This window comes from Spinacia oleracea, chromosome 3, assembly GCF_020520425.1.
Source record: "Spinacia oleracea cultivar Varoflay chromosome 3, BTI_SOV_V1, whole genome shotgun sequence".
Classification (NCBI taxonomy): domain Eukaryota; kingdom Viridiplantae; phylum Streptophyta; class Magnoliopsida; order Caryophyllales; family Amaranthaceae; genus Spinacia; species Spinacia oleracea.
The window spans coordinates 25,289,579-25,304,332 of NC_079489.1; positions in this window are offsets into that span (position 1 = coordinate 25,289,579).

Below are 14,754 nucleotides of genomic sequence, written 5' to 3' on the forward strand. Positions count from 1 at the left end.
GATCTATGATGATAGCTTTGTGATATGTTCATATTTTATAGTGTGTTTACCCCCGTCCCTTAGTACTTTTTGATCTCAAATGAGCTCTTCGGAGCGATTTTTAGTACTAATGTGCTCCTTGTAGTGTGTTTGTAGTTTCAGGTTCATCATTGTAGGAATTAGCATGTTTTTGTGCATTTTCTACTCATTTTAATCAATACAAGAGATTATGTACTTTCGAGAGCACACACATTGAGTTGGAAGAGTTTTCGAGCAAAGCGGATAGTGAAAGAACTAGAAAACCGACACTCGTCTACTCTTTTGATTATAACTTACGTTCTACAACTCCAAATGAAGTGATTACAATTGGGTTGGATTCTAGCCTTCAGTAGCTTTCCAACGAGTGGTCTCTCGCCTGATTTCGACAAATAACGAAAGAGATATGGTATTTTAAAGATAGAGGATCGTGCAGTTTGTACGCGCGCCCGACGGGCGAATGGCTGCCCGACGGGCGAACGTCTGCCCGACGGGCGGGAGCTGCCCGACCGGGCGCGTGCCGATGATTTCCAGAATTTCTCCCTCCGCCCGACGGGCAGACCTGCGCCCGACGGGCGGGTTACGAGCTGGTCGCCCGACGGGCGAAAGGGTGCCCGACCGGGCGACGACAACCCAGGGCCCTTTTTGCGCGGTTTTCTTTCGGTTTTTCCTTATGTTTATGGGCAAACTATAAATACTAGGCTTAGTTATTTTAGTTGGGCATCTTATTTTCTAGTATTAGCCCCTTAGTTTATTTCTCTTAGCTTTGTTTTCTCTCTAAATTTATGCAAACACTTAGTTTTCAATTTCAATAAAAATTCAAGCTTTCTATTTCTCTTGTTCTTCAATTAAGGTATTGTTCTTTATTTCAATTCTTTGTTTAGCTTTAATTATGTTTTCAATCATGCTAATTGCTTTGTTTATTGTTAATATGCTTGAGTAGTCTATTTTCTAGGGTTTGGGGATCCATGAATAATATGAAGGGATATTGAATAATTGTGATTGTTGGCATTGTAATTAATTCCTATTGATTGATTTATTTCACTATACAATTAGATTTGCGCAGGTTCAATTGTGGTAGTTATGCAATATCAAGTTAAGATTCGAGAGATGCAATTTGATGTTTAGGCTTGTGTCAATAGGTGGAATTAGAGTTAATACGTAGCGAGAGCCCGTTAATTCTAAGTCTATGATTAGTATCGATTCGAGAGAGCATGCTAGTCTAATTAATTACTTTGTTGATTATCGTGATTGTTTATTGTCCTGGATTGTTATCTGTTGGTGAACCTATGCCCTAGATTCCTTAATATATTGATTCCTAGTTGTTTAATTATCGCCGTAGTTTTAGAAAACCACCAAACCAACTCTTGTTCCCAATAGTCTAGTCTAATTGATTAATAGTAGAAAGAACACTATTTCCCTGTGGATTCGATCCTGACTTCCCTTGCTACCTAGCTAGTGGACTTAGGTTATTTTTGATTAGGTGATACGACTTTAGCCTGTCAAATTTTGGCGCCGTTGCCGGGGAAACGGTTTTATTTTCTGCTATTAATTTTGTGGTCTAGATTATTTTCTTGAGTCTCGGAGAACTTCCAGTTCTTTGAGACCATGTATATATTTTATTTTATTTAGTTTATTTAGTTTATTTTTTATTTTATTTCTGTTTTTTTATTTTTTTTGTTTTGTTTTCGTTTTTTTTGTTTTTTTTTTTGAAAATATATGGACTATTATTCTTTCCCTCAATTCGTAAATGAGCCTTTTTTGGTGTATTTTGATAGGCTTAATGATTTTATTGGTTACCACAATCTTAATCTTTGGGATTCTTGTGGTTTTGCTTATGGTGGTTTAAATGAGTATACAAGGAATGTGATAGAAAGTAGATTTAATGGTGATTTTCGAGCCTTGTCTTTGGATGATATGTGGGATTACTATATGTGGTTTGCAAGGGATTTGTATGAGCGTGAAATGGCCATTCATGTTACATGTGCTAATCCAAATTATGAGCATAATCTACATGGTTCTACCCCCTCTCCCTTGAATGCTTGTTATAATGAGGTGCATTCTAATGTTTATGATAATCATGTCTATTCTAATGACTTATCTAACCCTTGCATGGATATCAATGTTTTGCCTCATGATTCCACTATTGCTTCTTCTGTGTATTATTGTGAACCCTTGCCCAATCCTGTTCAACCCGAATCAGAAAGCAGAGATAGCTTCTTAGAGGAATTAAGAAGATTAAACTCTGAGATTGAGATTCAGTGTACTAGATCTAAAGAGGCTACTAATGATATTATTAAAGCTAGTAAGGCTACTCTTGAGAGATTTAGAAAAGTTCAAGAAATTATTGAAAATAATGATTCGAGTTGTGTTGGGGATGGGGGTCAACTGAGTGAACCCATAGGCAACCAAGAGTGGGAGGAACTTATAACAGAGGTTGAGGATGAGTTGGAGGATGATGATGTGACTGTTGGATCAATGGATGAAGGATTTGTTGAAACTGAAAAGCCATATGTTATAGAGCAAGTCCATGAGGAAGTTGAAGTTGATAAAACCCTTGTTGTTGTGTCAACCCCTACCCCTCATATTTCGAGTCCAAGAAGGGTTATTCTTAGCCCCGTTTACACCGTCTCACTCCCCTTGTCTTTCCCCATAAAACCTTTGCTTGAGGATCTTCCTCCTCCCCCCGAAAATCAAAAGCCCAATGACCCAATAGAGTCTGTTCCTCTTTGTGAATCTTTTGCAGTTACTTGCAGTACTTACAAAGAAGAAGTGGATGCTTTGCAGAGAGCTCTATATGGTGAAGAGCATGTCCACCATGAATGCCAAAACACAGAGAGAGCTATTTCATTGATCATTGAGGTTGAAGAATCAATAGTCCGCAAAAACAACTTCCATAAGGAGAGTATGCCTACTTTCTCTTTTCCTTCCTTTTCTTATTCTTCTTTTATTATTGTTTTTTCTTTTTGTTCTTCTTCCTTTAGGCATCCTACTCCTTACTGGCGCAGAGCTCATTCGGACTTTATGCAAATGTTGTTGTTGATTATCGTGCATGTCTTGTTGCAGGAAAGATGTGCGAGTGCGCATGACAAGCTTCTACGCTCGTTGGTTGGTTATTTACTAACCAATCGCTTTGCGGGAGACACATAAGAGTTGGAGCCGGAGGGGTTCAATGAAGATTGAGACCCTCTATCTCCACTCCTTCAAGCACTGAGGACATTGCTGAGTTTGGCTTGGGGGAGGTATGTGTTATTGATTTCTAGAGTAGTTTATCGCTTTTGAAAAAAAAAACAAAAAAGAAAAAAAATACGTTCCGATGAATACAAAATCATGCTTCCTTGTGCCCCTTGATTGAAATGTTTTGATTCTTGGTTTTTGATGACGAGCATTGTTGATATGTTGACCATGATTTAATATTCGACTATTTTGGTGCCTTTGCATGAGTCAACTTTGACCAACTATTTGTGAACTTGGTGCTTGGCTAGTTGACTTGGTTAGGAATGTGTGATAGTTTCCTGGTGTGTCGTTGATTTTGAGTATTGGTTTGCAACTATTAGTAATGTTTTATGACTCATATACATGCACATTGAGGAGGATGAAGGCATTTTTCTATTTAGGTAGCCTTCAGATGAAATTAGATACGTTTGTTCCTTCTTTTTCTACCCATGTTGTTGCTTGTGCCCTTTATTCGGTGACTATCCATATTACAAGCCCGTGAAAGCCCCATTGGTTACTAGTCCCAAGCCTAGCTTGGGGGAGCTAATAGTAGTGAGGTGAGGGAGTTGTAGTGTGGTACTTTCGAGCATAGTGAGTATTGAAAAAATGGAGTTCTTCTTATCATGTTTGTTGTTTGAAAAAGATAAAAAAAAATGAGTTGAAAAATGAAAGAGATGAGAAGAATAGAAAATGTGAAGGTTTCTAAAAGAAAAAAAAAGAAGAGAGATTGAAAAAAAAAAATCGTTACTCTCAGAAAAATTCAAAGTATTGTTTCACTCAAGTATTGTAATTCCATATCTTTATGAGTGGTTGGTCATAATTGTGAAAAAAGGCAAGAAAGTATGGTGTGGCTTGTTTTTTGTTTTATCATGTGTTGAGTGGGAGAGTTGTGGTCATTATTTGTGGTTGATCATGGTTTTTCTAGGATTTATGCTCCCCAAAGCAAAGCTTTAAGCTCACATTTTACCCAAATTTACCGCACCCTTACCTAAGCCTAACATTACAAGCTTTGAAGACCTTCTGACCTTTGTGCATAGAGTCGTACTTATGTGAAAATAGTTGTTTATCAATGCAAGTTATGACATGACACATTCCGAGTCGACCACTAGGTTGAGTGTATGTTTTTTTAGACACACGAGTATTGTCAGTTTGGGAGGGCATTGTTCACTTATATGTTGGGAGGAGAGCGAACGGGTACATCTTTTATCCGCCACATAAATGAGTGACGAGTGTGTGAGCACTAGTCTTGAATTCCATTGTGCATTTGTGGTTCGCTTTGCGTGACGATTGTTAAGGTGGATTAGCGGTCGAATAGATTTGATCGGTTGACATTGATGCATGCTTGTTGGATTTTACCTTGAATCGTATCCATTGTTTTAAGATGTGTTTGGGGTGAAGTTGATTTATGTATTCATCGATGATTTCTTTGCTTAGGGACAAGCAAAGATCTAGCTTGGGGGAGTTTGATATGTTCATATTTTATAGTGTGTTTACCCCCGTCCCTTAGTACTTTTTGATCTCAAATGAGCTCTTCGGAGCGATTTTTAGTACTAATGTGCTCCTTGTAGTGTGTTTGTAGTTTCAGGTTCATCATTGTAGGAATTAGCATGTTTTTGTGCATTTTCTACTCATTTTAATCAATACAAGAGATTATGTACTTTCGAGAGCACACACATTGAGTTGGAAGAGTTTTCGAGCAAAGCGGATAGTGAAAGAACTAGAAAACCGACACTCGTCTACTCTTTTGATTATAACTTACGTTCTACAACTCCAAATGAAGTGATTCCAATTGGGTTGGATTCTAGCCTTCAATAGCTTTCCAACGAGTGGTCTCTCGCCTGATTTCGACAAATAACGAAAGAGATATGGCATTTTAAAGATAGAGGATCGTGCAGTTTGTACGCGCGCCCGACGGGCGAATGGCTGCCCGACGGGCGGGAGCTGCCCGACCGGGCGCGTGCCGATGATTTCCAGAATTTCTCCCTCCGCCCGACGGGCAGACCTGCGCCCGACGGGCGGGTTACGAGCTGGTCGCCCGACGGGCGAAAGGGTGCCCGACCGGGCGACGACAACCCAGGGCCCTTTTTGCGCGGTTTTCTTTCGGTTTTTCCTTATGTTTATGGGCAAACTATAAATACTAGGCTTAGTTATTTTAGTTGGGCATCTTATTTTCTAGTATTAGCCCCTTAGTTTATTTCTCTTAGCTTTGTTTTCTCTCTAAATTTATGCAAACACTTAGTTTTCAATTTCAATAAAAATTCAAGCTTTCTATTTCTCTTGTTCTTCAATTAAGGTATTGTTCTTTATTTCAATTCTTTGTTTAGCTTTAATTATGTTTTCAATCATGCTAATTGCTTTGTTTATTGTTAATATGCTTGAGTAGTCTATTTTCTAGGGTTTGGGGATCCATGAATAATATGAAGGGATATTGAATAATTGTGATTGTTGGCATTGTAATTAATTCCTATTGATTGGTTTATTTCACTATACAATTAGATTTGCGCAGGTTCAATTGTGGTAGTTATGCAATATCAAGTTAAGATTCGAGAGATGCAATTTGATGTTTAGGCTTGTGTCAACAGGTGGAATTAGAGTTAATACGTAGCGAGAGCCCGTTAATTCTAAGTCTATGATTAGTATCGATTCGAGAGAGCATGCTAGTCTAATTAATTACTTTGTTGATTATCGTGATTGTTTATTGTCCTGGATTGTTATCTGTTGGTGAACCTATGCCCTAGATTCCTTAATATATTGATTCCTAGTTGTTTAATTATCGCCGTAGTTTTAGAAAACCACCAAACCAACTCTTGTTCCCAATAGTCTAGTATTAATAGTAGAAAGAACACTGTTTCCCTGTGGATTCGATCCTGACTTCCCTTGCTACCTAGCTAGTGGACTTAGGTTATTTTTGATTAGGTGATACGACTTTAGCTTGTCACTTTGTCTGCAAGAAACAAATTGTGTTTTGTTGATGGAACACTAAATCAACCAGCAATCAATTCTGCAAATTACAGATTGTGGTGCAGATGCAATGATTTAGTGATTTCTTTGATGTTAGCTTCACTTGAGCCTAAAATAGCAAGAAGTGTCTTGTATCTCAAGACAGCAAGAGCAATTTGGCTTGAATTAGCTGACAGATTTTGTAGAGAATCTGGTCCTCAATTGTTTTCTGTACAACATCAGTTGAGTGAATTAACACAAGAAGAGGATGAAGGAATTGCTAGTTTTTTCACTAAAATCAAGCTATTTTGGGACCAACTAGATGGCTTAGAACCTCTACCTACATGTGTTTGCACTGGTTGTAGTTGTAATCTCACACAACAACTTCTGAAAACTCAGCAGAATCAGAGATTGATACAGTTCTTGATGAAATTAAACCAGAAATATGAGCATCCTAAAAGTGCAATTCTCATGATGAATCCCCTACCTACAATTTCTAAAGCTTATGGACTTTTACTCCAAGAAGAGCAGCAGAAAGAGTTGCATACTGTCAGAAATCAACTGCAAACAACAGAATCTACTGCATTCAGTGTCAAAAGGTTTGACAACAAGTTCTACAAGCCTCAATACAGCTCTAATTCTGGCTCTTAGACTACATCCAACACAAATCAGTTCAGAACCTCAACCAGGAATAATCTCTTTTGTGATCATTGCAAAATGAGAAATCACACTATTGATAAGTGCTGGAAGCTACATGGCTATCCAAAAGATTTCAAAAATAAAGGAAAGAGAATTGCAGCAGCAGCACAGCTTGATGAAAGCTTCAACAAAGAGAATCAAAATGAAACAGATTCAGGAATGGTTCATGCTACTTTTACTGAAGAACAATACAGTCACTTGATGCAATACCTCAAAAATAATTAGGTTGCTAATCAAGCTGAGAATTCCAGCTCTCACTCACTTGGATTAGCAACAACTTCTCAGCACAAAGGTACTTTCTGTTTATTTTCCAATCTCAAGAAAAAATGGATTTTAGACAGTGGTGCTAGTGATCATATGTGTTCAGATCTGTCATTATTCAGTTCTTTTGAATCTGTGAATGATGCTCAGCATACTATTACTATTCCTGATGGTTCATAATTGACAGTTAAGCACAAAGGTGTTATTCATTTAGGTGGAAATATTACACTTAAAGATGTGCTGCATATTCCTGAGTTTCAGTTCAATTTGATATCAGTATCCAAGCTTTGTTGTGATGATAGTTATTCTGTTTCATTCACAACTAATGAATGTTTACTTCAGGACCTTTCCAAGAACAAGCTTATTCTGCTTGGTAGATTGGAGAAGGGATTGTACAGTTTAAGTGAAGATTTACTGGTATCTGGCAAGAATAAGTATGCTCTCTCTATTGTTGGATCAGTTGCTGTCCAAGAAGCCAAACTCTGGCATCTTAGGTTAGGACATATGTCATTTGGCAAAATAAAAGGATTACAAGGTGTTGATGTACCAGGATGCTTAGCTGAATCTTTCTGTCAGATATGCCCTTTAGCTAAGCAGACCAGATTTCCTTTCTCTAATAGTAGCATCAAAACAACTAGGCCTTTTGAATTAATACACATTGATGTATGGGTACCTTACTCTATTCCTGATTCTTCTCATTGTAATCAGTTTCTTACAATTGTTGATGATCACACAAGGATGACTTGGACTCATCTTATGAGAAATAAAACAGATTCTTTGAAAATCATGACTCAATTTCTTATTTATGTTGAAAATCAGTTTAGCTTAAAGGTTAAACATGTTAGATCAGATAATGCACCTGATTTGACAGAAGGTAGCATGAAAGAGTTGTTTCAATCAAAAGGTATTCTAAACCAGAAAAGTTGCAGCTATACACCTCAACAAAATGGAGTTGTTGAGAGAAAACACAAACACTTACTTGAAACAGCTAGAGCCCTCTCATTTCAATCAAATCTTCCTGATAAATACTGGAGTGAATGTATTCTTGTTGCTACCTATCTCATCAACAGAATGCCCTTGAAAAGTATCAATTTCTGCACTCCTTATGAAAAGCTCTTTGGTACAAAACCAGACTTGTCTCATTTAAGGGTGTTTGGATGTCTTTGTTACATCACTACTACAAAGACACAGAGATCAAAATTTGATCCCAGGGCTGATCCATGTGTATTCATAGGATATCCTTGTGATCAGAAAGCCTATAAGGTCCTTAACCTTGCTACTCATAAGCTTGTTACATCTAGGGATGTTGTTTTTCATGAAAAACACTTTCCATATCATTTTTCATCCTCACCCTATTCCACTTACAAAACCAAATTTTTCCTTCCAATTGTTACTGATATTTCAGATTCCTCTTCTCTTTCTATTGCTCAAAATGAAGAATCTCACATCTCTTCTCATACCTCATCCATTTCTACTCCTTTAACTTCTTCACCTTCTGCTCATACTTCTTCTTCTTCCATACCATCTCATTCTCCCCCAGAAACTATTCACACTTCTACAGATCTCACTCAATCTTGTGCTCCCCCTCCAAGAAGGTCCACTAGAGTACCAAAACAACCCTCCCACTATCAAGACTTTGTTTGTTCAAAACCAGTTAGGCACTGGTGCAACCTTGTTGCTTTTGACCAGTTGCCTGACAAACAAAAAGTCCTAATTGCAGCAAGTATGGACCTGATTGAGCCCACCTCTTACTCTGAAGCTGCTGGTGATCATAACTGGGTTGCAGCCATGGAAAAGGAGATTACAGCTCTCAACAATAATCACACATGGGATTTTGTGGTTCTTTCTAAAGGCAAGAAAGCAATTGGCTGCAAATGGGTTTACAGAATTAAGAAAAATGCTGATGGTTCTATTGAAAGGTACAAAGCCAGATTAGTGGCTAAGGGTTTTACTCAAAAATATGGTATTGATTACCATGAAACATTTTCCCCAGTTGTGAAGATGTCCACAGTCAGGTGTCTGATTTCTATTGCTGCAAGCAGAAACTGGAAATTGTTCCAACTGGATATTAACAATGCCTTTTTACATGGCAATCTTGATGAGGAAATTTACATGAAAGTTCCTGAAGGTGTCAATGCTCCTGTTGGACATGTGTGCAAGCTTACTAAGTCACTTTATGGTCTCAAACAAGCATCTAGGCAGTGGTTTGCCAGACTTTTAGCTGAGTTGAAATCTCAAGGGTTTACACAGTCAAAAAATTACTATTCTCTTTTCATCAAACATGATCCTACTGACATTACAGTGGTGGCTGTTTATGTTGATGATATTATCATCACAGGATCAAATGAATCCCTTATTACTGCATTAAAGACTCATTTACATCAAACATTTAGCATCAAAGACTTGGGTTTGCTTAACTTCTTCCTAGGGATTGAAATCTGTCACACCACAGAAGGTTACATCCTCACTCAAAAGAAGTATACTAAGGAAATGCTCCATGATTGTGAACTGGATCTTTCTAAACCAGCAGTCACTCCTTTCCCTTTAAATCTAAAGCTCTCTCTTGAGGGTGATCTTTATGCAAATCCTGACTTGTATAGATGCTATGTAGGCAAGCTAAATTTCCTCACCAACACAAGACCTGACTTGGCTTTTGCTGTTCAATCACTTAGCCAATTCATGCATTCACCCAGGATTTATCACATTGCTGCTCTCACTCATACCTTGAGGTATGTTAATCACACTGCTGGTCAAGGGATTTTGCTTAGAGCTACTGATAAACTCACACTCCAAGCTTTTTCTGATTCTGATTGGGTTGCTTGTCCTTCAACTAGAAGATCGGTAACTGGATACATTCTCTTGCTAGGCAATTCTCCTATTAGCTGGAAATCCAAGAAGCAAACAACTATCTCTAAAAGCTCTTCAGAAGCTGAGTATAGAGCTATGTCACAAGCAGCTAGTGAAGTCTCTTGGATTGTGAGACTTCTAGAGGAATTGGGGGTCACTGGTTTACAACCTGTTAAACTTAATTGTGACAATCAATCTGCTCTTCACATTGCTACCAACCCTATTTTCCATGAAAGAACCAAACATATTGAAGTTGATTGCCATTTTACACGAGACAAAGTTCTTGAAAGTCTGTTACAACTCAGCTATCTCCCTACTCAGCACCAGTTAGCTGACATTTTCACTAAAATTCTTCCTAGTCATCAGCACAGAACTCTTTCTTCCAAACTTGGTATGACTAATGTTTCATCCATCCCAAGTTTGAGGGGGGGGGGGGGGGGGTGTTGGTGTACACACTCATGATCTCACTGATGGTATGATCAACTCAGCCTTACAACAATGCAGCAAGCAACATTCGTGCAAAAGCTCACCTCAAGCAACAACAGCTAACTGCATCACAGCCTTCTAGAAGATTCAGTGTAACTGAATTCTGTTAGGGTAGCTGTTAGCTTTTATTTATGTAATAAAGAGTGTTAGTTAGACCTTGCTGATGTGTCAGTTTGGAGCACATTGATTGGCTCCAACACGTCACCTAATCATTGTATATAAGGTCAATCATGTTGTAATCATTATTCATTCATTCAATAAGAAAATAATCTCTCTCTCTTTCTTTCTCTCTTTCTGTATTTTCTGTTTGTTGTTTAACAACTTTCAGTTTGTGATCAACCAAGAAGGTGATCACTAACACTAACTAATACTTTATATTAAGCTTACTACTATCTACTCCCTCCGTTTCGAAATAATAAAGACACTTACTTATTTCACAACAATCAAGATAAATTATTGGAAAGTAAGATATAAGTACAGAGAAATTGAAATGTTGTAAGAAAAGAATAATAAAAATTAGGTTGAGTGGAATGGTGTAAGAAAAGAATAATATAAAAAATAGGTTGGGTGGAAATGTATGAGTAAAAAAAGATAATATAAAAATAGATTAAGCGAAATGTTGTAAGTAAAGTGGGAAAAAGAATAATTAGAATGCGTTAAATTTGGTAAGTCATCTACCACAATAAAGCACATGTCCGATGTCCCTATTATTTTGAAACATCTATTTAAGAAAAATTGTCCAAATAATTTTGAAATGGAGGAAGTATAAGGCTATAACCGCCTTATATAATGCCACACACAATAAAGTAATGGATAAAATCAACGCAAGCCAAAGTCTATGTACCAAACCTCATCATGGACATTGGACAATAGGAATTTCGCCCATTAGGTTTAAGGTTTTTTATTGATTGTTCATCAAGTTATTGTAATTCTTATTTACTACCTTCGCTTCAAAATGATCTTGACAGTTATTGCTTACACAAATATTAAGACAAAATAGAAAAAAGGTGTAAAAAGGTGGGTGAATATAATAAAATATAGATGAAGTAAGATGGATGTGTAAAAATGTGGGTTGGTGTAAGAAAAAAATTAATAATGTAAGAGAAAGTGAGTGGAAAATTGTAAATTTTAAGGGGCAAGATAGTAAATTTTCATGTCCAAAAATATAATAAAGTATAGAGTAACGAACATTAATGAACATACTAAGACGAAAAGTGTAAATATCATTTTGACATGGAGGTAGTATAATGTACCGGTCGCACAAAGTCTTAATTGGCATCCCTTGCAAAGTAAGAGAGAGAGTTTCGAACCGAACTTCCTCCTCCCATTCTAGCGTACATATGTAAGGAGATTTTGATTCGTGTTTGAGTGGTCAGGTAGAGGAATCACACCTGAAATTTAAATCCTCATAACTATTTTAAGATTCATATTAGTCTACGCATTAGATCATGTTGTAGATGTTTGAAAACTAATTTTTAAAATACCTCCTATAGGTTATGTTGGAAATCCTAGTGAGAAAACAAAAGAAAATGAGTGGGAAATGTGGGAATATGAAAAGTCCCACATGGGAAAAACACAAACCATATTCAATGTTTATATTTGGGGGTTTGAGGGAAACATTTGTTTAAGAAAGCATGTGAGTGGCATGGGAAACATTTGTTTAAGAAAGCATGTGACTTGGTACTTGGTACTTGGTACTTGGCGAATGCGGTTCGCGGGCGTGGGGTGGGTTTTGTGGGCCGGGTTATTCTTTTTGGTCAAGGGCGGTTTGATTAAATCAGAAGACTTAATCAACCCACTAAACTTTGGAAATTGCTCCATTAATCACGTCATTACTCCCCACTAGCCGTTTTATGACTGTTGCAGTTCCCCATTACTCCCGTAACTTCTCCACTAGCCGTTTTTTGCTGTTACAGCTTCCCAAAAGCCTCACTATAAATTCATCGTTCATTTCCACAAAAACATACAGAAACTTACAATCGATCTCTCTCTCAAATTCCTCTCTTTCTGGGCAAATATTCTGGTCTCCAATCGGGGATTGTGAGTGCACATAATTCTCGGTGTCGTGTAAACCCTGGAGGGCAACCGCAAGCGTTCTACTGCATCGGAGGTAGCGCGGAATTGTCTTTTAGAGCAGTGGTCCGGCCACGACACGACAATTGTTTCAGTTCGTATTACGCAATATCCAGTTAAGTCGTTCCAATTACTTATTTAGCTAACAATCTAAAAGACAATTATTTTGTTATGGCTATGAATATGTCGAAATTTCTTATTCCTGATATGTCGAAATTGGAACCTCTTGATGGGAAAAACTATAAACGTTGGGCTGTTAGGATGAGATTTTATTTGGAGCAAATTGGTGTTGCGTATGTTATTTCTGATGTTGTGAAACCTGTTAATGATGATGAATTGCATGATTTTGAGGTTAAGTTTGCTAAGGATGATAGAACCTGTAAGGGAATGCTATTGCATCATATGTCGAATGTTTTGCTTGACATTAACATGGGCTATAATCATGCTAGGGATATTTGGGATGGTTTAGAGAAAAAGTATGGAACTGATGATGCCGGTACGAAACGTTATTGTGTTAGTAAATGGTTAGGTTTTCAAGTTGAAGATGATAAACCTATTATTGATCAGATTCATGCATATGAGAATATCTGTATTGCTATGGCTGCCGAGGGTTTGAGTATATGTGATATAACTCTTGCTATTGTTTTAATTGAGAAACTGCCACCCTCATGGAAAGACTTTAGAAACCAGTTAATGCATAAGAAGAAAGACCTTACCCTAGAGGAACTCGTAGGTCACCTAAAAATTGAGGAGGAGAACCGTATTAAGGATAAGGGTCAATTTGTATTTTCTGGGTCTGCTAAAGCTAATCTGGTTGAACCTAGGGGCAATTTCTATTCTGATAAGTTTAAGGGGAAGGGCAATCAGTTCAAGCCTCAAGGGAAAATTCAGAAGTATAAGTTTAAGGGTAATTGTTTTGAATGTGGGAAGGCTGGTCACAAGTCCAGGGATTGCAGGGTCAAGAAGAAGCCAGATCAGAATCAAGCTCACCTTGTTGAAGCAGTTGCTGATCCTAACAATTTTATTGCTGTTGTTTCAGAAGCTAATCTGGCAGGTGATGTTGCTGAGTGGATAGTTGATACAGGAGCAACCAGGCACATTTGCACCAACAAAGAAATGTTCACTTCCTACGAGAAGACTGATGGTGAAAATGTATTCATGGGTAACTCTGCTTCTGCAACTGTTCAAGGCAAAGGGAAGATCGTTCTCACTCTCACTTCTGGAAAAACACTCACTTTAACTAATGTTTTGCATGTCCCAGAAATGCGTAGAAATTTAATTTCCGGTAGTTTACTTATGAAAGCTGGTTTGAAGTTGTCCTTTGATTCTGATAGGCTAGTTATTACTCACAATGGGGAATTTGTGGGAAAGGGTTTTTGTAATGGGGGGTTGTTTACTCTTGATGTTTCCATTGAAATTATGAATAAGACAGCTAGTACTCCTTCTGCTTATATTGCTGAGTCTATTGATTTATGGCATGCTAGATTGGGTCATGTTAATATTGCTTCAATTAAAAGACTCAAACAAATGAACATGATTCCAAGCTTTTCTAAAACTGATTTTGCAAAATGTGAAGTATGTGTTGAAGCAAAATTTGCAAAGAAACCCTTTAAATCAATAGATAGACAGACAGAAGTACTAGAACTTGTTCATAGTGACTTGGGGGATTTTAAAAACTATGAAAGCAGGGGCGGTAAAAGATACTACATTACTTTTGTTGATGACTGCTCTAGATTCACCATGGTTTATCTTCTCAGGTCTAAGGATGAGGCTGAGGAGATGTTCCTCAAGTACAAGGCTGAAGTTGAAAACCAGCTAGACAGGAAAATCAAGAGACTTAGGAGTGATAGGGGGGGTGAGTATGACCCTAACACTCTTAAGGCGTTTTGTGAACAGAATGGTATAGTTCACGAAACAACAGCTCCTTACACACCCGAACAAAACGGGATTGCTGAAAGAAATAATAGAACTTTAAAAAATATGATGAATTCAATGCTTATTAGTTCTGGGCTTCCTGATAATATGTGGGGGGAAGCTATTCTTTCTGCTTGTCATGTTTTGAACAGGGTGCCCCACAAGAAGCTGGACAAGACCCCATATGAGCTATGGAAAGGTCGAGCACCAAGCCTGAAATACTTGAAAGTGTGGGGGTGCTTAGCAAAGGTTGCCTTACCTAGTTTCAAAAGAGACAAGATTGGTCCCAAAACGGTTGATTCT